The sequence below is a fragment of the Lissotriton vulgaris genome, chromosome 8 (assembly GCF_964263255.1).
Source record: "Lissotriton vulgaris chromosome 8, aLisVul1.2, whole genome shotgun sequence".
NCBI classification, from domain to species: Eukaryota; Metazoa; Chordata; class Amphibia; order Caudata; family Salamandridae; genus Lissotriton; species Lissotriton vulgaris.
This window is the reverse complement of record NC_141696.1, coordinates 642,756,061-642,779,511: the sequence shown is the minus strand read 5'-3', so window position 1 is coordinate 642,779,511 and position 23,451 is coordinate 642,756,061. Positions and strand designations below refer to the sequence as shown.

Genomic DNA, 23,451 nt, shown 5'->3' with positions numbered 1-23,451 from the left:
AGAAAATGAAAGAAACTTTTTAATTGGTTGTAAATTCTAACATTTCATATGTGTTTTTGTTATGTAATTTACCTCAGGATATTTAGACAGGCCTGTGGCCTAAATGTCTCAATGGAATTCCACCAAATTTGGGCAAATGGTAGGGACTGTTATGTAGTAGGGCCTATTCTATATTTGTTGAAAGTGTCTCCAGTGGTTTTTCTGAAAATTACTTTCCCACCTTTTTTTATGGAGCGCTTACCGGTGTGCGCTCCGGTACGCGCACCGGCAGCGTAACGGGAGTCCTCCATTTTGTGTTTCGGTACAATTGAGACACAAGATGGAGGGCAAACAATGTTCGGTATGGCTAGAAGGGGGCACAGTAGAGACTTCTTGACCCTCTAGGTTTTCTGAGGGGGGCTTAGGAGGTTCATAAACGTAAAAAAAAAAAAAAAAAAAAAATCTTAAATTTTTCGCGGGGGATGCGCCCGGTACGCGCACCGGTAAGTGTACCGGGAAGCGTACTTTGGTGAAAAATAGTGAAAAAAGTTAGAAAAAGATAAACGTTTTGAATGATCAGAGGTAGGGTAGCTCTGAAAAGAGCTTTTGGGTTCTGTGGCTGATTTAGGTACCTACAAGTAGGTTCCAATGCACAGTCTTAAATTCAGGAGGAATATTCTATTTCCCTCATCTGAGAAGTGCACACCATCTCCTCTGTAGATGTCTTGCATGTTGTAACGCAAGTTATTATTGTATATTGAACCCATTCCACAGTCTCTCATGTAAGCAGAAACAGATTTATTCACATGTTTCCGTGCTTTCTCAAATTGTGGACAAAATTGGTTGGACCAGTTCCATTTCTGTCTTTGGCATATATTTGAATATACCAAGGCAGTTTGTGGAAAAAGTGTCATCAATTGATGAAAGGTGTCCTTTAAGAGCATTTCCAGACCAACCCCATTCATAGTGCCCAAATCATTTCCACCACAGTGCACTATTAAGAGGTCAGGGCTTGGCAGATGCAAAAAGGTTTTCACCAATGGTATCAATTGATGACATTTTAATCCTCTCTGGCCAATCCACTTGATTTCCACATTTGATAAATCAAGGTTGTGATAATTTCTGCTTGCTGCATACCTTTGAGCCCAGTGGATGTAGCTATGTCCTATAATCCATACAGAATACATGATGTGAGAAGGTTCTGGTGCAGTCAGATGAAGTGTAGGAATGAAATGGCAGTTGGAACAATAGGAGTTTACAAAAAAATAATTGTGGAGTTTCACTGCTCTTGCAATGATTGGTGGATTCAGATAGTTGAAAACTGAAAGTTAGGGTGCATGGTTGTGTTGTGTGAAAGAAGCAATTTGAATGGTTAAAAAAAAGTCACTAAAAGCTAAAATACCCTGGATAAGCTGGTGTATTGAGAGGTCAAACATCCTTGCTGAGTTAATTTGCAACATTGTACAATAAACTTTTTAACCTGAGAGTTCAGTTAGGAGGGTGTTGCTATGGTAACGGATAGAAAGATCTGAGAGGGGGAAGGGTGTTGTTTTGAAAATAGTGAGGGAAGACTTTGATTGGTTGAATTAAGGCATATGTGTACAAAGTTAGAGATTTTCTATGCCAGTCTTGGTTTCAGTGTATTGAGTGCACACTTTTTGCGCTGCTAAAGAGAAATTGGTGTGTGTGTCTGACACTGTTTTCAATCTCCCAAAGCATTTGTAAAGGTAAGTAATGATTTATTTAATTTAGATAGAGACTTGTTTGCTCTATGGAGAATATTTGGAAGCAGATAGTTATGTTTCAGAAGTCAAATTGTATGCTAGTATATAAGTCCTGTGTTGTGTTTCTAAAATGTTATACAAAAAACGATTTTGGGTGGAAATGAATGGTATTTGCATTTGGCCCTTTTTTATGATTGCCTTGTGCAGCTGATGCATCACTTTAAACATGGTTAATAAGTGACGCACTGGTGGCGCAAGGCCTTCATAAATAAGGCTCTGACTTTGTTTGCTGTTGATTTATTTTTAGATTTTTGATAATGCTTGATATCAACATTTGAAAGATAGAGGATTTGTATTTGGAGAAACATTGACGTTTCAAAAGTGATATTCTGTGCTTGTATATAGGTTCTGCGCAGTGTTTTTTAAATGTTATTCAAAAAACGATTTTGGGTGCAAATGAATGGTATTTTCATTTGGCCCTTATTTATGATTGCCTTATGCAACTGGTGCATCACTTTTTTACATGGGAAATAAGTGACACTCTTGTGGCGCAAGACTTTCATAAATAAGGCCATGACTTTGTTTGCTGATATTGAGTGGTTGTACATAGGTTCTGCGCAGTGTTTCTTACATGTTATTGAAAACACGAGTTTTGGGTGCAATTGATTGGTATTTGCATTTGGCCCTTTTTTATGATTGCCTTGTGCAGCTGATGCATCACTTTAAACATGGGTAATAAGTGACGCACTGGTGGCGCAAGGCCTTCATAAATAAGGTCCTGACTTTGTTTGCTGTTGATTTGTTTTTGGATTTTTGATAATGCTTGATATCAACATTTGAAAGATAGAGGATTTGTATTTGGGGAAACAGTGACGTTTCAAAAGTGATATTCTGTGCTTGTACATAGGTTCTGCGCAGTGTTTTTTAAATGTTATTCAAAAAACGATTTTGGGTGCAAATGAATGGTATTTTCATTTGGCCCTTATTTATGATTGCCTTATGCAACTGGTGCATCACTTTATACATGGGAAATAAGTGACACTCTTGTGGCGCAAGACCTTCATAAATATGGCCCTGACTTTGTTTGCTGATATTGAGTGGTTGTACATAGGTTCTGCGCAGTGTTTCCTAAATGTTATTCAAAAAACGATTTTTGGGTGCAATTGATTGGTCTTTGCATTTGGCCCTTTTTTATGATTGCCTTGTGCAGCTGATGCATCACTTTAAACATGGGTAATAAGTGACGCACTGGTGGCGCAAGGCCTTCATAAATAAGGCCCTGACTTTGTTTGCTGTTGATTTGTTTTTGGATTTTTGATAATGCTTGATATCAACATTTGAAAGATAGAGGATTTGTATTTGGGGAAACAGTGACGTTTCAAAAGTGATATTCTGTGCTTGTACATAGGTTCTGCGCAGTGTTTTTTAAATGTTATTCAAAAAACGATTTTGGGTGCAAATGAATGGTATTTTCATTTGGCCCTTATTTATGATTGCCTTATGCAACTGGTGCATCACTTTATACATGGGAAATAAGTGACATTCTTGTGGCGCACGACCTTCATAAATAAGGCCCTGACTTTGTTTGCTGATATTGAGTGGTTGTACATAGGTTCTGCGCAATGTTTCTTAAATGTTATTCAAAAAACGATTTTTGGGTGCAATTGATTGGTATTTGCATTTGGCCCTTTTTTATGATTGCCTTGTGCAGCTGATGCATCACTTTAAACATGGGTAATAAGTGACGCACTGGTGGTGCAAGGCCTTCATAAATAAGGCCCTGACTTTGTTTGCTGTTGATTTGTTTTTGGATGTTTGATAATGCTTGATATCAACATTTGAAAGATAGAGGATTTGTATTTGGGGAAACAGTGACGTTTCAAAAGTGATATTCTGTGCTTGTACATAGGTTCTGCGCAGTGTTTTTTAATGTTATTCAAAAAACGATTTTGGGTGCAAATGAATGGTATTTTCATTTGGCCCTTATTTATGATTGCCTTATGCAACTGGTGCATCACTTTATACATGGGAAATAAGTGACACTTTTGTGGCGCAAGACCTTCATAAATAAGGCCCTGATTTTGTTTGCTGATATTGAGTGGTTGTACATAGGTTCTGCGCAATGTTTCTTAAATGTTATTCAAAAAACGATTTTTGGGTGCAATTGATTGGTATTTGCATTTGGCCCTTTTTTATGATTGCCTTGTGCAGCTGATGCATCACTTTAAACATGGGTAATAAGTGACGCACTGGTGGCGCAAGGCCTTCATAAATAAGGCCCTGACTTTGTTTGCTGTTGATTTGTTTTTGGATGTTTGATAATGCTTGATATCAACATTTGAAAGATAGAGGATTTGTATTTGGGGAAACAGTGACGTTTCAAAAGTGATATTCTGTGCTTGTACATAGGTTCTGCGCAGTGTTTTTTAATGTTATTCAAAAAACGATTTTGGGTGCAAATGAATGGTATTTTCATTTGGCCCTTATTTATGATTGCCTTATGCAACTGGTGCATCACTTTATACATGGGAAATAAGTGACACTTTTGTGGCGCAAGACCTTCATAAATAAGGCCCTGATTTTGTTTGCTGATATTGAGTGGTTGTACATAGGTTCTGCGCAGTGTTTCTTACATTTTATTCAAAAAACGATTTTTGGGTGCAATTGATTGGTATTTGCATTTGGCCCTTTTTTATGATTGCCTTGTGCAGTTGATGCATCACTTTAAACATGGGTAATAAGTGACGCACTGGTGGCGCAAGGCCTTCATAAATAAGGCCCTGACTTTGTTTGCTGTTGATTTGTTTTTGGATTTTTGATAATGCTTGATATCAACATTTGAAAGATAGAGGATTTGTATTTGGGGAAACAGTGACGTTTCAAAAGTGATATTCTGTGCTTGTACATAGGTTCTGCGCAGTGTTTTTTAAATGTTATTCAAAAAACGATTTTGGGTGCAAATGAATGGTATTTTCATTTGGCCCTTATTTATGATTTCCTTATGCAACTGGTGCATCACTTTATACATGGGAAATAAGTGACATTCTTGTGGCGCAAGACCTTCATAAATAAGGCCCTGACTTTGTTTGCTGATATTGAGTGGTTGTACATAGGTTCTGCGCAGTGTTTCTTAAATGTTATTCAAAAAACGATTTTTGGGTGCAATTGATTGGTATTTGTATTTGGCCCTTTTTTATGATTGCCTTGTGCAGCTGATGCATCACTTTAAACATGAGTAATAAGTGACGCACTGGTGGCGCAAGGCCTTCATAAATAAGGCCCTGACTTTGTTTGCTGTTGATTTGTTTTTGGATTTTTGATAATGCTTGATATCAAATTTGAAAGATAGAGGATTTGTATTTGGGGAAACAGTGACGTTTCAAAAGTGATATTCTGTGCTTGTACAAAGGTTCTGCGCAGTGTTTTTTAAATGTTATTCAAAAAACGATTTTGGGTGCAAATGAATGGTATTTTCATTTGGCCCTTATTTATGATTGCCTTATGCAACTGGTGCATCACTTTATACATGGGAAATAAGTGACACTCTTGTGGCGCAAGACCTTTATAAATAAGGCCATGACTTTGTTTGCTGATATTGAGTGGTTGTACATAGGTTCTGTGCAGTGTTTCTTACATGTTATTCAAAAAACGATTTTTGGGTGCAATTGATTGGTATTTGCATTTGGCCCTTTTTTATGATTGCCTTGTGCAGCTGATGCATCACTTTAAACATGGGTAATAAGTGACGCACTGGTGGCGCAAGGCCTTCATAAATAAGGCCCTGCCTTGTTTGCTGTTGATTTGTTTTTGGATTTTTGATAATGCTTGATATCAACATTTGAAAGATAGAGGATTTGTATTTTAGGAAACAGTGACGTTTCAAAAGTGATATTCTGTGCTTGTACATAGGTTCTGCGCAGTGTTTTTTAAATGTTATTCAAAAAACAATTTTGGGTGTAAATGAATGGTATTTTCATTTGGCCCTTATTTATGATTGCCTTATGCAACTGGTGCATCACTTTATACATGGGAAATAAGTGACACTCTTGTGGTGCAAGACCTTCATAAATAAGGCCCTGGCTTTGTTTGCTGATATTGAGTGGTTGTACATAGGTTCTGCGCAGTGTTTCTTAAATGTTATTCAAAAAACGATTTTTGGGTGCAATTGATTGGTATTTGCATTTGGCCCTTTTTTATGATTGCCTTGTGCAGCTGATGCATCACTTTAAACATGGGTAATAAGTGACGCACTGGTGGCGCAAGGCCTTTATAAATAAAGCCCTGAGTTGCTATTGTATAAACTTAAATATGTTGCAATTTATTGTTTATATTGTTTGCTTTTTGACATTACTTTGTTGTTTGCTAATAGTGGTCTTTCATGTGTTTTTTTTTACAGAACAGCAGATTCAAATCAACTTCTGAAAAGCAAGCAAAAATGCCTTCAAGGCAAAGAATTATCAAAAATACCATACGGAAAAGGAGAACATCAACAACAGAATTTATGGAATCCTCTACAACAACTACTTCAAAAAACACCAGAAAAGCTTCTGGTAAGCCAATTAAGTCTTTTCTTCGCAACATATGTCGTAGAAAAAGAAATGATATTGCTAATGTGAATATTCAGAAAAAGTCAACAAATCTAAAAAGGAAGGAGAGGCCCACAAAAAATGTCTCGATTGGAGCAGGAGAGAAGAGAATGGATAGCAATAGAAGGGTAAATCATTTTAGGGACATTCGTAGGCGAATGTTTCGCAATAGGGTAGTTTTAAATTTGCTAAAAAATGATAAGAAAAGTAAACTGAGCTGCTTTTTACAAGAAAAAGAAAAGTGTAGAAAAGATTGTTGATCAGGCTTTTGAAGTTAAGAAAAAATTATGTATTTTAATAATCAATAGAATTAGGATACTTAATAAGGCAATTGATGTTTTCAAATCGAACAGTAGATGGAAAAGAATTATTAATCGGAGTAATTTTTGTGAAGTATTTTCTGGTGAATGGATGCATAGTTCAAGTTCTGAGCCGTTTTTCAATGAGGAGAGTTACTTTCAGGAAAATGATTTGGTGCATGCAGTTGACACCAGTGGTCGAGCATATGAGGTGAAAGATGGTTGTGTGATGGAAAAAGAGAAACTTGTATCTAGAGATGCAGAAGAGGTGTTAGCTGATGAAGTTTTAGGGAGACGTACTAAGGGTCCAGTGTACACATGGAAGTGCAGTAGTATTTGTAGTGTGCGACAGGATTCAATCGATTTGCTTCGAAATTTCTTACGTACATATAGTGAGAAAAGTCTCAAACAAAAAATGAAGATCTTGCAAGAGTTAGATCCTTGCAGAGTGAGAGAAAGCACAGGTTTGCATGGGCATTCACTAGCTTGTCTTTCTAGAAAAGTATGTCAGAGTGTTTTTCATCATTTTAGAATGTTAGCAGTGCATCATAATAAGGTGAGGAAATTAGTGAGAAAGTTGTATTATGCAAAAAGTCCAGCACTTAAGCTTAAACAGTTAAACAGTGCTCTTTTGCATGGATCTGAAGTGGATGTGAAGACTATTTGTGAAGAAATTGAGTTTTGTTATTTTGGGAACAAAGAGGACAGTGTAGAAATAGATATAGTAATGGATGGTAATGTGGAAGATAATGGACAGATTTCAAGTATAGAAAAGTTTGACGAGGAAATTACCAAGTTTAAGGTGAAATCAAGTGAAAGGCCTAATTTAACTTGTGTGTGTTGTCGACGGACTCATTATAAGATTCAGACTAGGTTAGTTGATTTATATGCAAAAAGTGAATTGGAAAATAATAGTGAATGGAAGGATTTTGTAAGTTATTTGTTGGTGGAGAATTCTTTTGATTTGAGTTTTGATCAGCGTATTTGTAATTATTGTTTAAAAAAATTAAATGAAAATAGAATGCCTGCTAGAGCAGTTCATAATAATCTTCAGTTGATAGATATTCCTTCTGAATTGATGGATCTAAATACTTATGAATCTATTTTGATTCAATGTGTCCATCCTTTTCAGGCTATTGTACCCATGGAGCCTAAGACAGGGAAATTGCCTCCATCAGATTTACAGAGAGGATTAAAGGGAATAGTTGTTTATTTGCCTCTAGATGTAAAGAAAAATATTGATACAATTGGTGTAGAAAGAGTAGAAGAGGATCCTCTAGTTATTCTAGTTAATGGGGTTCCGACAAAGAGTAAGAAAATCTGGCAAGATTTAGTGGATGTTAGAAAAGTCAAAAAGGCAACGTTGTATTTGGTCAAAAACAATGAGTACTACAAAGATGTAAGTGTTGGAGCAGAGGAAACAGCTACAGAAGAAGACAGTGATTGTTCAGTTGTTCAAATTGAAAAAGTTGATGTGTCTAGAAGTGAAGAAATATATGAACATTATACTGTTCATCCTTTGCAATCCAAAGAAGTAATGGGAAATGCAATTGACATGTTTCAAATGAAAGCAGCAAAAGGAAGTCCCATTAGTGTATGGGAAGAAAGTTTGGAAGCTCGTTGTTTTCCACAATTATTTCCAACAGGTCGTGGTGGACGATATGATGATCGGCCAGTTCAAATTCCTGCAGCTGAATACCGGACTTTAAGATTATATGCTGAAGATCCAAGGTTTCGTCAATGCATTCCATATTTGTTTCATCTACTGTTTGAAAGTGATTTGTCTGGGCTTTCTTATGCAGTTAATCATATACTAAAAAGTGGAGCTCATTTGCAAAATGTTTCTGCAAGGGACTTTATGGAGAAAGTTAATCTGCAAGATAGTATTTTGGAATCTCAGCTAATCAATCTCATGGCATGTCAACGTGGAACCAATGAGTATTGGTTCCGTCGTCATGGAGAATTGAAATGTATGCTAAGAAACTTAGGAACTCCTACATGGTTCCTCACTCTTAGCTGTGCTGAGTATGCATGGGATGACTTACTTGAATTTCTACGAGAGGCAAATGGAAACATACCAAATATAGAATTAAAAACACCTGGAGAACTGTGTTCTTTGGATCCAGTGAATGTTTGCAGATATTTTAATCATAGATTTGAAGCTATGATGTCTTTTATTACCAACAAAAAAAAATCCTCCCCTTGGAGAGGTTTTGGATTTCTTTTGGAGGAAGGAATATCAAGCGAGAGGTGCTCCTCATATACATATGTTGTTGTGGATTAAAGATGCACCCAAATTTGGATCATTGAAGAGTATTCAACATGTGCTGTTCCAAAATCTACTGTAGAAAACAGTTTAAGGCAACAAGTTTTACGTTTTCAGTCTCATCGTTGTGGAAAGTACTGTCGTCGAAAATTTAAAAACAAGGAAAAGTACTACACGAAATGTCGTTTTGCATTTCCACGACCAGTGATTTCTAAGGGAAGAGTAAAAAATTTGATGTCATCTCTACGACATACTGTGATGAGGAAATCTCCCAAAAATACATACAATTTGAAAAGAAATGAAGAATCTAAGTACATCAACGATTACAACCCAGTGATTTTGTCCATGTGGAATGCTAACATGGATATTCAGTTCGTTGCTGACAACTCTATTGCTGTGGCTCGATATGTGACATCTTACATCACCAAAAAAGAAAAGACAGAACTGAAGGAAATGTGGGAGGACATTTCACATGAAAAGAGTCTAAGCAAGAAATTATACAGTTTCAGTCTGAAGATGTTGTCGCATCGAGAAATTGGAGCATATGAATGTTCTGATCGGTTATCATCAGCAAGTCTCTATGCCAAATCAAGAACAATCATTTGGGTGAGTCTAGGTCTTGCTGCAACACGAAACCGAGTTTTGAAATCTGTACAAGAAATTGAATATTTGGCAGAAAAAGAACCAAACAGTACAGATATTTTGAAGACAAATATGTTGGATACATACTATCCAAATAGAAGTACTCACCTTGAGAACACTTGTTTGTATGAAGTTCTGCAAAACTACAGTTATAAGAGGAACATCACAGAAGATATCAATAATGGAAAATATGCAGTCATTGGCTATGAAGGATGTCTAGTGAAGCAGAAAAAAAGGCCATTTGATTAATCATCGAAAATTGAGTTGTGAAGCTCCAGACAAAAGAGAATTTTACTATTTAGCTCTTTTGCAACTCTTTAAGCCATGGCGTACAGAAGAGGAACTACTTGGAGATTTTCTCTGTTATGAAGACTCTTTTAATGCAACTAAGGATACCATAGTATGTCCTATTTTTCTAAATTATCTGCAAATGTTGAATGAAGAAATGGAGCAAGAAACAACAATTGCTGAAGAGATAGCTAGAGACAGTTCTCAAGATAGTCAGAGTTCTACTTCATTGTCTCAGGATCCACTAGGAGGACCTATTATCCAAAATGAAGCTGCCACTGCCATGGATGAGGTGGAAAGAGCTATGGAACAAGCTCAAGAGGATGGAGTGAACTTAGAAGATTTGGTAAAGCAACTAAACGTTGAGCAGAAAAAGATATATGACGAAGTCACAGAGCAAATTGAACATGGATTCAGACATGAGAAAAAAGAGTGTTCATGTACATCATTTGACCCTGTCCGACTGTACGTAAGTGGAGAAGCAGGGACAGGAAAAAGTTTTCTAATTAAAGCCATTGCAAGTTATCTACAGAAAAAGACTGATTCACCGCTGTCTTGTGTTGTAACTGCTCCAACTGGTCTGGCTGCACATAATATTAAAGGGATTACTCTACATCGTTTACTGATGCTGCCAGTTGAGCATGATAATAAATTGCATTACAACAAGTTATCTGGAGATGCTTGTTCTGAAGTTTCAAGAGTCTTGAAGAAAATGAAACTTCTTATCATTGATGAAGTAAGCATGGTCTCAAATCTAATGCTTGCTTTTGTGCATTTGAGAATGCAAGAAATTCTTAGAACAGAGTATGATGTGTTATTTGGAGGAAAACACATTATTGTTTTTGGAGATCTATTGCAGTTGACTCCAGTAAAAGGACAACCAGTGTTTAAAATGCTCACACATGAAGATACCAGGAAGTCCCTTGGAAGCATTGGAAACGTTAATATATGGTTAAATTTTAAATATGCTGAACTGCTTCAAAATATGCGACAGGCAAAGGATGAAGATTATAAAAATATTCTACAAGATGTAAGAACTGGAAAAGTAAGCGATCTTGGGAAAAAAGCTTTACATGATCGATTAATTTCAAATTTGTATCCAAATGAAAACATTTTTCCAGGGAATATTTTTAAAAAAATGACTGAGAAGAAATCTGGGATATGTTTGATGCCAACTCTGCAAGAATGTTCCATCTTCAACAACAAAATGTTAGAGTTAGAAAATGAAGAGATTGTGAAACTGGAAGCAATAGATAAAATAGAGCACATGGGTGCAACAATTGTTTTGTCTGAAAATTTGAAAACTAAATTGGATTCATTAGAGAAAAGTATTTCTAAAACAGCTGGTTTTGAAAAGACTCTGAATGTGTGTTTAAATTGTCGTATCATTTTGAGAAGGAATTTAAATGTTGAAAGAGGTCTGGTAAATGGAGCAATGGGTTATGTTGTTGATTTTGTGAATTACAGAAATAGAGATGGAATTGAATTTTTAAAAATAAAATTTGATGGCATTGAACAAGTACAACAAATAAGTCGTGGTTCTGCTAGATTTTTACTTGTAAAAGACTTATGGAAAGGGGCGACCATTCGGTCCCCCCGAACGTATGGTGGAGTACCCCGATCCCCCCGGGAAGCCATCTTGGGCGGGAGGCGAGTCTCGGCTGGTATGCCCGAAGAGGCGTAGCCGGGGCGCGCCTTTTCCCGCCCTGGAGTGGGTTGTCCTAGACACTGACGCGGCCGGCCACGCCCTCGGAGGCAGGCGGAGGCGGGTTTACGCCCGCCCGAAGACGGATAAAAGGAGCAACAAGCCAAGAAAGCATCCTCTTGTTCCTGTGCTCTGAAGCTGCACCTCCCCGCTGCACGTGAGCTCGAGACGGAACGAAGAGCCAATTTTGAGCGTTGTAATTTTGTTCTTGTTCTTTCAGATATCTTCGTTGGAGAATGCCGGGCAAGAAGGTCGGAAAGCGGGTCGGGCCGATCAGATGCACCACATGCTCATAAAGGAGGTAGCCGATCTGAAGAAGCAGATGGCGGTAAAAAACGGGGAGGGAGGACCGAAGCGAATCGTCGGACCAGCATTGCCAGGAGTAGTCCCTAGCGGGAGAGGCAAGAGGTCCAAGAGGGGGGCACCTGGGGGGGAGGCCCCGGTTCCCGATACACCGATAGAGGAGCCAACCCCGGTTCCGAAGGAGGTCTCCCCCGTGAACGGGGAAGATATGCCTCCCGAGTTGGCGGCACAACTGGCAGCGTGGTTGGGAAAAGAGAGTGAGGGCACCACGGCTGACGACGCCAGGGCAGTAATGAGACAACTGCGGGAATCTAGAGAGGCCGCGAAGGCACCATCTTCTGTTCCCCCACAGGTTCCGGTGGGTGAGACCGCAGCGGGCACGAGTTCGGCAGCAATTACAGCACCGAGTTCAGGTAAGCGGCTACTGCCGATTGCGGGGGAGGGGTCTGTACCCTCACGAAGGGAGAAAGTGGCCCAGCATGTTCCACTTGAAATTAAGGAAAAGATTTGGGCCGATAAGTATGTGAATATGTTTTCTTTGCTTACTGACCATTACGAGATGGAGCATGTGAAGGGCCAAAAAGAGCTTATGCATCCGAGTGTTTGGCGCGCAAAAATGGCCGCCTTTAAGGTCGACGAAAACATAGGTACTTGGGGCAGAGCGTTTGGCATTTTTACCTCCATTATGGGTGAGCGAAGGCCTGAGTTGTTGACGGAGTTGCCTATTTACCAGACACGTATCATGGAGTATTCTCTAGCGTACGAGGGCAATTAGTGGTTTTGTTATGACAATATTTTTCGAAAGGCTAAGGAGCACGACCCAGCTCTAACATGGGATTGTTATGACTCCATTTCTTGGCAAAAAATGGAGAATTCAGGCATGTTAAAGGTACCATTGTCGGGGAGTAACGGGGGTGAGTCTTCCCGCCAATCCTCTGGGACGTCCTTTCGGACGGGGGCAGGTAACGAGCACCACTCGAAGTCGAGTGGCAACACAGGTAAAAGGGGGATTTGTTGGAATTTTAACAGGGGAAAATGTACGAGGCCCCAGGGGTCATGCAAGTTTAGACATGAATGTGGGGGGTGTGGACAGTCTTCCCATCCTGAGACCATGTGCAGAGCCAAAACGGGTGATAACGGCGGTAGGGGAAGCGCCAAACAGGTCTAAAATAGTCCGAGGGGCGCCTTTACCTACCCCGATTGATACCATGGCAATGATTCCTTGGCTCAACGAATACCCGGATCATGTCTCCGCTGGGGTGTTGCGAGACGGGTTTTCATATGGTTTCCGCATTCCAGTGGGGGATTTTCGGGGTGAAGCAAGTTGTAAGAACCAACTGTCGGTCCTGCAGCATACGGCGGTGGTACAGGTAAAGATTGGGAAAGAGGTGACTCGAGGGCGTGTTGCCGGTCCATTCGATTTTCCACCGGTTGCTAACTTTGTTTGTTCCCCATTAGGGGTGGTCCCCAAGAAGGACCCGGGTGAGTTTAGGCTAATACATAACTTATCAGCCCCACGAGGTCTTTCCGTGAATGATGCGATAGACCCGGAAGTGTGTTCGGTGCGGTACGCATCTTTCGATGAGGCCATCGCCATGTTGAATCGCTTGGGGCCCGGGGCGCTGATGGCAAAATCAGACATCGAGTCAGCGTTCCGGTTGCTCCCGGTACACCCAGACAATCAGCGTCTTCTTGGTTTCTTGTTTCAGGGTCGCTATTACATGGACAGATGTATGTCAATGGGTTGCTCTATATCTTGTGCTTATTTTGAAAAGTTCAGCTGTTTTCTACAATGGGTATTCACGAGAAAGACGGGTTTTCAGCATGTTATGCATTATCTCGATGACTTTCTGTTCCTGGGGGCAGCCGGAGATCCAGAATGTGGACAGGCTTTAAAGGAATTTTGTGTTCTAATGAATCATTTTGGTGTGCCATTGGCACCAGGTAAGACTGTGGGTCCCTCGACTTCACTCGAGTTTCTGGGGATCGAGCTCGACTCGGTGGAAGGTTGTTTTCGGTTACCCAAAGAAAAGGTGTTAAAATTCAGGGCATCACTTGAAACTTGTATTCGAGAGTCTAAGGTAAACCTGCATCAATTGCAACAAACAGTGGGCCAGTTGAATTTTGCCCTCAGAGTAATACCAATGGCCCGCCCCTTTTCCCGCTCGATCGCACAAGCCATGGTCGGCCTTAAGAAGGGACATCACCGCACAAGGCTTTCGGCAGAGATTCGCCAGGACATGCGCATTTGGTTGGCATTCCTGGCGGATTTCAATGGTCGAATTGTCTGGAACAAGCCGGCGGTGTCTTCCGAGGAGCTGGGGCTGTGGACAGATTCGGCGGGGAGTATAGGTTTTGGCGCCATATTCGGTACGCAATGGTCGGCTCAGAAATGGCCGTAATGGTGGCACGAGTGCGGGCTGACGAGTAACATTGCCTTCCTCGAGCTCTTCCCTATTTTGGTGGCCCTGAAAACATGGCCTGAGGGGTTCCGGGATCACTCTGTGGTATTCTGGTCTGATAACATGACCGTGGTTGAGTGTATCAATAGTCAGGCAGCACATTGTAAATGGATTCTGAGACTGCTTAAAGAAATTGTATTGTTGTGTATGCAGTTGAATGTGCTCTTTAGGGCGCGACATGTCCCGGGGGTGCTGAACCAAGCGGCTGATGCGCTTTCTCGTTTCCGTATGCAGGCCTTCTGGGGTTTTCTGCCCACAGCGGACCCGGTGGCGGCACCCTTTCCCGAAGCTCTCTGGTCTCTCGGTGCCCCGAACTACAAAACCTCGTGGGAGAGAGTTTAGCACCCAGGACAAGGAAGGCATATGAAGGGGCGTTTCGTTCCTATTGGTCCTTTTTGGGTTCTGCTAGGTGGGAGCTTTGGGGCCAGGAAGAGCTTGTCGTAAAATTTTTGCTGTCTTTACATCAGGCAGGCAAATCAGTAGCTACGGCCCAGAGGCATCGGGCCGCCATTTCCTTTATGGCAAGGGCTCATGGGATCCAGGACCCGACAGCGTCTTTCGTAGTACAGAAAGCGCTACGTGGGTGGCAACGCCTGGAGGGTCGCAGAGTAGATGAGAGACACCCGATAGGTCTGGATAGATTGGCCCTGTTATTTTCTGTACTCCCTGCGACATGTTCATCCCAGTATGAAACAGTGTCATTCCGAGCCGCTTTTGCGCTAGCATTCCATGGGGCTATGCGGGTAAGCGAACTGGTGGCGAAGAACAAGCAGGATACGGTGGGGGGACTGTGCCGTGAGCACATCCAGGTTAAGGGGGAGACGATGACTGTCTCGTTTGTCAGATCCAAGACCGATCAGGGTGCGATTGAGGACTGCATAGTCATACATAGGATTCCCGGGTCTCCCATGTGCCCTGTTGTTTGCGTAGAGGAATATTTGGCGCAGAGGGTGGCATCATGGGGGGGACCTTGTTGAGACACGCTGACGCCACCCCACTGACGAGGTTTCAGTTCCAGCGGGTGCTTGCGATGTCAATTTCGGCCGCGGGCTTGAACCCCGGCGAGTTCGGGACCCATTCCTTTCGGATAGGGGCTGCTACTGAGGCTACAGCCAGGGGTCTGAGTGTGGAAAAAGTAAAACGTTTGGGGCGTTGGTCCTCGAATTGTTACAAAAGGTATGTGCGGTTGCACATGTTGTGAAGCTGTAATGATGTACTCACGCTTCTTGTTTTTGTTTGGTTTACAGTTTCGCAAGCTTACGAGGCGGGGCGGACTGTGCAGTCGACCCGACACCTGGGAACCAGCGGTCAGACATCACCGGCTGCGGAAAGAGAGGTGTGGGTCGTGGGCCACTCATACGTGAGGCGTGCCGCGGACGTATTCAAAGCAGGTGACATGATTCACATGGCTGGGGAATACGGGTACAGGGTGACCTTCTACGGAAGGGGCGGGCTCTGTATTGACCAGTTTCAATCCTTTTTCGAGGGTTTGTTAGGGCGGACGAGGTCACTGCCGTCTATAATCATAGTCCATCTTGGGGGCAACGATTTGGTGGCCACTGGTAGACGACTTCTTCTCGAGGCAATACTTTCCACAGTAAGTTGGTTGGCGAGAAGAGTTCCAGGGTGCACAATTGCATGGTCCCATATGATTCCACGGAAAGTGTGGCGGGGGGCGAATTCGGTTTCTGCTCTGAATCACTCAGTGAAGAAAGTAAATAACAAATTGGGTAGATTGTTTCGTTCAAGTACATTGCATTCTATTCCGCATGGTTGTATCAAGGGGGACAGTATGTACCTGGGAGATGGGGTCCACTTGTCCCGGGTGGGGAATGAGTTACTCATAGGAGACCTCATAGCTTGGCTAAAGAGTTTAAAACATGACCTTTAGGCAGGAGTTGTTGTGGGGGGTCCGGATAGCCGGTCAACTATCCGGCCTGTGGCGGTAAGGTCATGATCGGTGAGCAGTAATTGGAAGATCCCTATGGGGGGGCATCACCCATTACGGATGGGAGCGCTCGGGGGAGGTGGCCATTGGCCCCTCAACGGGGAGGCGGTCCCTTCTAAGGATGGGCCGCCGAAAGGAAAGGAAAGGCGGTCAAGGCCCCTTCCTGGATAGGAGGGGCTACGGGCCCCTCCTGGGGAATTTCCCGGGGCCAGGACACCTGCGACGGCAGATGTGGTAAGTTGTGTGGGGTGGGGAGGGGGTTTACGCTACCTTCTAGACACCTCACACGAGTCCTCGGACGACCTTTAAATGGCGACGAGTTCATTGGGGCCCCCGTCAAGTCAAGGGAAATTGGTAGATGCACTTGAGGTACGCCTCTGTGCGGTCGCCCCTCCCAAGTGGGGGGGGGTATTTCTGGTTAGGGATCTGACACCGGTTACGACCTTGCCGTTGGCCCTTAAAAGTTAGGATGTACAATTTCAAGTTAAATGTTTTGTAGGATGTTAGTTCGGCTAGGAGAACCTTTGTATTAGAAATATGTTAAGGTTAGCCAAACATCGTAATGTGGAAATGAAATTGTACATAATATGAAACTGTTATTTTAATGTTTTGATTTTGTTTCATATTTTAATAAATACGGCCGGGAGGGTCACTCCCTCCCGCCTTCCAAAAGTTCAGAACCGTTTCCGGTTTCCCATCCTTGGGGATTGTGTTGAGAGGGGGTGGCGGGTATCTCAGCCATATGGAAAGGGGCGACCATTCGGTCCCCCCGAACGTATGGTGGAGTACCCCGATCCCCCCGGGAAGCTATCTTGGGCGGGAGGCGAGTCTCGGCTGGTATGCCCGAAGCGGCGTAGCCGGGGCGTGCCTTTTCCCGCCCTGGAGTGGGTTGTCCTAGACACTGACGCGGCCGGCCACGCCCTCGGAGGCAGGCGGAGGCGGGTTTACGCCCGCCCGAAGACGGATAAAAGGAGCAACAAGCCAAGAAAGCATCCTCTTGTTCCTGTGCTCTGAAGCTGCACCTCCCCGCTGCACGTGAGCTCGAGACGGAACGAAGAGCCAATTTTGACCCACCCACCAGCCCCTGAGGACAGCCAGTTGTTTTAAATAAAGTTTTGATGTGGTAACTCTATTTCTTGCAGGTTGTGATGATTGTCGTGATATTTTGAGTATGCAATAAAGAATGGTCATTTTCAGTATGTTTTTTCAAATAAAGTAATTCTGCACTAGTGTTGATCAGTAATCATACTTGTAATAGTTATGGTTGTTTTGTAATTTAGTGATTTTAGGTAAATTGTCGTATTTATTTTGGTCGGGCGGTAAGGTCATGATCGGTGAGCAGTAATTGGAAGATCCCTATGGGGGGGCGTCACCCATTACGGATGGGAGCGCTCGGGGGAGGTGGCCATTGGCCCCTCAACGGGGAGGCGGTCCCTTCTAAGGATGGGCCGCCGAAAGGAAAGGAAAGGCGGTCAAGGCCCCTTCCTGGATAGGAGGGGCTACGGGCCCCTCCTGGGGAATTTCCCGGGGCCAGGACACCTGCGACGGCAGATGTGGTAAGTTGTGTGGGGTGGGGAGGGGGTTTACGCTACCTTCTAGACACCTCACACGAGTCCTCGGACGACCTTTAAATGGCGACAAGTTCATTGGGGCCCCCGTCAAGTCAAGGGAAATTGGTAGATGCACTTGAGGTACGCCTCTGTGCGGTCGCCCCTCCCAAGTGGGGGGGGTATTTCTGGTTAGGGATCTGACACCGGTTACGACCTTGCCGTTGGCCCTTAAAAGTTAGGATGTACAATTTCAAGTTAAATGTTTTGTAGGATGTTAGTTCGGCTAGGAGAACCTTTGTATTAGAAATATGTTAAGGTTAGCCAAACATCGTAATGTGGAAATGAAATTGTACATAATATGAAACTGTTATTTTAATGTTTTGATTTTGTTTCATATTTTAATAAATACGGCCGGGAGGGTCACTCCCTCCCGCCTTCCAAAAGTTCAGAACCGTTTCCGGTTTCCCATCCTTGGGGATTGTGTTGAGAGGGGGTGGCGGGTATCTCAGCCATATATGTTCGCCGAAAACGGTTTCCTGTATGTTTGGCATATGCAGTAACAATTCATAAATCTCAAGGTTTAAGTGTAGATAATGCTTTGGTGAACATTGGAAGATCTGTGTTTAAAGAGGGTATGGCATATGTGGCATTATCCCGAGTCAGAACTTTATCAGGATTGTACTTGATTGAGTGTGATGAGAGAAAAATTTGTGCAGATCTAGATTGTGTTAAAGAATACAATAGGTTAAGAAGAGAATATGCTCCACATTTGCCTCAATATCCTCTGTTTGAAAAACGTGTGGTAGGCCGAAAAAGAAGAAATGAGGATAATTGCAGTGAGGTAGTTGCAAAAAGGCAAAAAGTAGAGAAAAATGTAATTGAAAACAGGAAGAAAAAGAATTGTGAGGAAAATGTTGTTGGATTTCAGTTTGAAAATAGTTCTGGTGTCAACTGCTATGCTAATGTAGTGGTTAATGTTGTTTTTTTCCTTAAAAGTTTACAAGAACAGATTGTTGAAAATCGGGATCAAAGATTGTGTGGTTTATTGAATTCTGTGTTTGAGAAATGTAGCAGTGATACAGCAGAAATAGAAAGTGTAACAGAAATTCGAAATATTTTAGATATGTGTTCTGGTCAAGATAAATTTTCACCGAACATTCAGCAGGATTGTCAGGAATTTTTAATCTATATGTTTGGTGTTTTGGAAGATGAAGGTGTAGATGTAGATAATCTTTTCAGCCTTTCTTATCAATGGCAGCATGACTGCCACAATTGTAGTTTATCAAGTACTACTAGAATAGACACTGAAAGATTTATATATTTGACTTTACCTGACTGTAAATCAGTGTCATTTAAAAATCTAGTTAAAGCAGCAGATCATAATATGGTGTGTACCCAATGTAACTGTACAATGCTGTCCACATTATTTATACAAAGTTATGGGCAGTATATCATTTTAGTTTTCCAACGATGTAGACCTGATGGAACTAAATTGACAACTTCTATTAAAAATGTTGTGGCTTCTCAGTTATCAATTTCAGGAAGAACCTTTACAACTGAAGCTATTATTTATCATGACGGTTCTTTGACAACCTCAGGACATTATACATGCTACTTAAAATCTGAAAAAGGATGGAGTTACTGCAATGATTCTCATTAATCTTATAAACAACGTTTGCCTTATGACTCTACAAATTCTTATCTAGTGTTTTTAAAACCAAAGTTTTAGTGAAGGGAATTGGCCTTTGAAGTCGGGAATAGATATTAAAAGTTAGTTAGTTAGTTAGTTAATCTAATATTTTAAATTATTTATCTCATGTACATACTTTAAGTGGATCTCAAAGTAAAAAATACTGATATATCTGACACAAATTGGCCGTGAGGAAAGTGTAAGGTATGATGTTCTTAGATCTTTTTTCATAGGAAGTTGATGAAATGGAAGTTATAGAGCACAGCAGACTTTTTTTCCACCAAAAGGACCTTCACTATCTTCTATTTGGCCTCACGGAAAAGTAAGTGAATCAAAGATTAGTGTACATTTATGAGATGTATGTTTGAATGTTTTTTTTTAAACACAATCTTTTAGATTGTGTTTTTTTCCCCCGCTGTTAAATGATGAAGACTTTGAACTCACTAATTTAAGTGAAATTCAATATATTCTGAGAACAGCAAAAATAAATAATGTAACATATTGTAGAAGTTATTGTGTAGTTTACATTGTGTAATTTATTTTGTGTTCACATTGTCTCACACTCATTTTCCTTTTTCACCCTTATTTACCTCTCTTTACTAATTTACACTCTTTTTTCATCGCTGTTTCTATACTGCACTTCATTCACAACTTCTCAATCTAATTGGAACTGTCTGCATTTCTCTCTTCCTTCCACCACTTTTTATCTTTTTCATATTCTCTCAGTACCACTGCTTTAGTTTTCTTACCCTCTCTTTCTTTTTCTCCTTTTTTTTTCTTTCGCACTCATTGTACTGTAGTTCACTCAGTCCGTCCTTTTCTTTTTCTGTGTACTTACTCTCTCACTCCTGTTTTATCCATCGTTCTATAATAACCTCATTCCTTTCATCCCTTCACTCTGTGACTTCACTTCACTCACTCTCAGTCATCTTCTATTCCTCTTTTTTATTAATAGTTTCTCATTCAGACTCCTCTCCTTTTCACTCATTTTCCTTTTACTTTCTTATCTTTACTGATTTTGTTTTGATATCTTACATTCTTTTAGTATCTTACTTACCTTTAGGAATTTGTTCTCTTTCTATTTCTTTTTCCTTCTTTTTTCTCAAACTACATTACTTTCTTTCTGTTTTTGTATCCTTCACTATTGCTTCATTTCTTAGTAAACTTTTGTAGATTTTTAAACCTCATTAACTGTTTCTTCTATTTTATTATATATTTTTAAGTAATTATAACGTGTTTTTTCTTTTATCTTTCACAGATACAAGTTTTCATTAATTATATGGTAAGTGTGTTTAAAAAATATTTTCTGTTATCACCTTTTGTTTTATTTTCACTATTTTTCTCCCACCCCACCTCACCCCTGTTTCTTTACTTTGCTTCCCTCACTTATTCTTATCCTCCATGTTTACTTCCTACCACATTCAACTTCTTTCAGTACCTCTGCTTATCCACACTCCTTCACTTACCTTTTTTACTGGTTCACGTAGTTCCTTTGTGACACTCCTTCTTTTACTCTCTCTCTTCTTTCTCTCTGTTACTCCCCATGTCTTACCCTTATCTAAAAGTACATAGGTATGAAGCCCTATAAAAGTTAAAAATTAGCATTAAAAAAACCTATGAAGTTCACTGAAAAAAACAGAGGTTTCACACCAGTTATAGTTAGGAATAAGCATTTAAAAAACCTTTGAAATTCACAGAAAAAAACAGAGGTTTCACACCAGTTATAGTTAGGAATTAGCATTTAAAAAACCTATTAAATTCACTGAAAAAACCAGAGGTTTCACACCAGTTATAGTTAGCTGGAAATTTTACTGACATAAAACCATTGAAATTCCCACGTTATAGTTAGTCGGACTCACTAAAACTTGCGCATGCAATGTACTGCTGATGACATCACATATTACATCACTCATGACATGGTCAGTGACATCACTCATGACATCACTGATGACACCATCCTTGTGACACAGTGACAGACCTCCTCTCACTGTAAAGTAACCTTTGAAACACATATTCAAAAATAGAAACTAACATTTTCAAAAAAGTGGATATACCCATACCAGTTACAACAACCAATTCAGTAATTACACCATCTATATACAAATTCACACATTCACCAACAGTTTTATATATTCACTCATACATATACTCACTCATCATATGTAGTGATACCCCTATTCATCCTGTTACACACCGACAGTCATCAAAAAGTTACTCACACATATACTCACACATGCAAATAAACTAATAAACATCCATTTATTTGAATATATAGATTTACACACACTACCACCTTACTTCTAAGGAAACTTACACATATGTACTCTCTTAAACAATCACTTATAGAAGCACATACTTATTTAAACAGGAACTCTTACAATCTATCACTTACACATATACTGACTTATATAAATCAATACTCACATATACTAGATTAAAATATATCTTGTTACTGATAAACACACTAGTGAGACAGGCATTCAATCACTAACACACACATATACATACTCATCCACTCATACAGTCCTGCACATATGCAGTTTTCAAAAAACATACAAACAGTGAGTCAGTCATTGATACATCTATGTGCTAAGTAACACCCCCACCAAACTATACAGACACTCATACTGATACTAAAAAACATATAATAACCCATATACACACACATGTAGCTACTCATGTAAATTGATACTTGTATAGCGCACTACTCACCCGCAAAGGTCTCAAGGCGCTTGTACGAATACCGCTGTGGAACCCATCCTGGCTTTCCCTGTGAGGCGTCCACTCCTAGGCACCCCCAAGGTGGAGGCCAGGCATCCTTAGCGTTGTGGGGGCCGTTGTGGAGATTAAGCAAGCTATTGCCCAGAGTTGCAGAGTGGGACTCCACGATTGGAATAGGCACCGAGGCGAGAATTATCAGGTCCGTGGAATTTTGAGCCCAAGACCCGCCGAGACGGGGAATTGAACCCTGGTCCCGGGCTAGACCTCTGCATCAGGGTCTGCCGCTCTAACCATTGAGTCACACTTCTCCACATAAACCCATACAGCCACTTATACACAAAGTGAAACACTGATACATATATTTAAATATTTAAATATTACTCGCTAATATATGTATTCACTAAGATACACTTAATAAGCCAGTTAACCAATCAATTAAAAAAAAAAATAATACATTAATTAAGACAATAATTTAAACATTTATTCTTCCATCGACCTTTACATATACATATATAAAACATATTTATTTTTCAGAAAGACATACATTCACTGGATGGTGTCATCAGTGATGTCATGAGTGATGTCACTGACCATGTCATGAGTGATGTAATATGTGATGTCATCAGCAGTGCATTGCATGCGCAAGTTATAGTGAGTCCGACTAACTATAACGTGGGAATTTCAATGGTTTTATATCAGTAAAATTTCCAGCTAACTATAACTGGTGTGAAACCTCTGGTTTTTTCAGTGAATTTAATAGGTTTTTTAAATGCTAATTCCTAACTATAACTGGTGTGAAACCTCTGTTTTTTTCTGTGAATATATATATATATATATATATATATATATATATATATATATATATATATATATATATATATATATTACCTACTGGCTATCGCCAGTAGGTATATATAGTTAGGATTTTTTCTCTATGGGATTTCTGAAAATTCTATGTCTAATAACTTTGGCGTTTGTGGACGGAATCGGCTGAAATTTTCAGGAAAATGGCACATTTTGTTTCTGAGCAGCCCCTGAAAATTTGGTGGGGTTTCGTCAAGGGGGGGCTGAGAAAAAAGGGGGTCCCAAAACGCGTTTTTTACATTGAGTTTTCCATAGGGCGGTTGGACTCACTTTTAGCTCGAACGGCTGAATGGATTTGCACGAAACTTGGCAAAATTGTAGGGACTGTTAGCCCGATGTGCCTTTGCTAGGTCTCAATATATGTGCTTCAGTGGATTTTGAGAAATTAACGTTTAAATCAAGATATATATCTGTAACAGCGCTC

The 23,451-nt window shown here is 40.6% G+C and overlaps 1 protein-coding gene across 4 annotated transcripts in view; it reads left to right on the top strand.

Moving 5' to 3' along the window:
* Nucleotides 1-23,451, top strand: part of TASL (TLR adaptor interacting with endolysosomal SLC15A4) — an 863,480-nt gene that overhangs the window by 637,324 nt on the left and 202,705 nt on the right. The gene's annotated exons all lie outside the window — the stretch shown is intronic.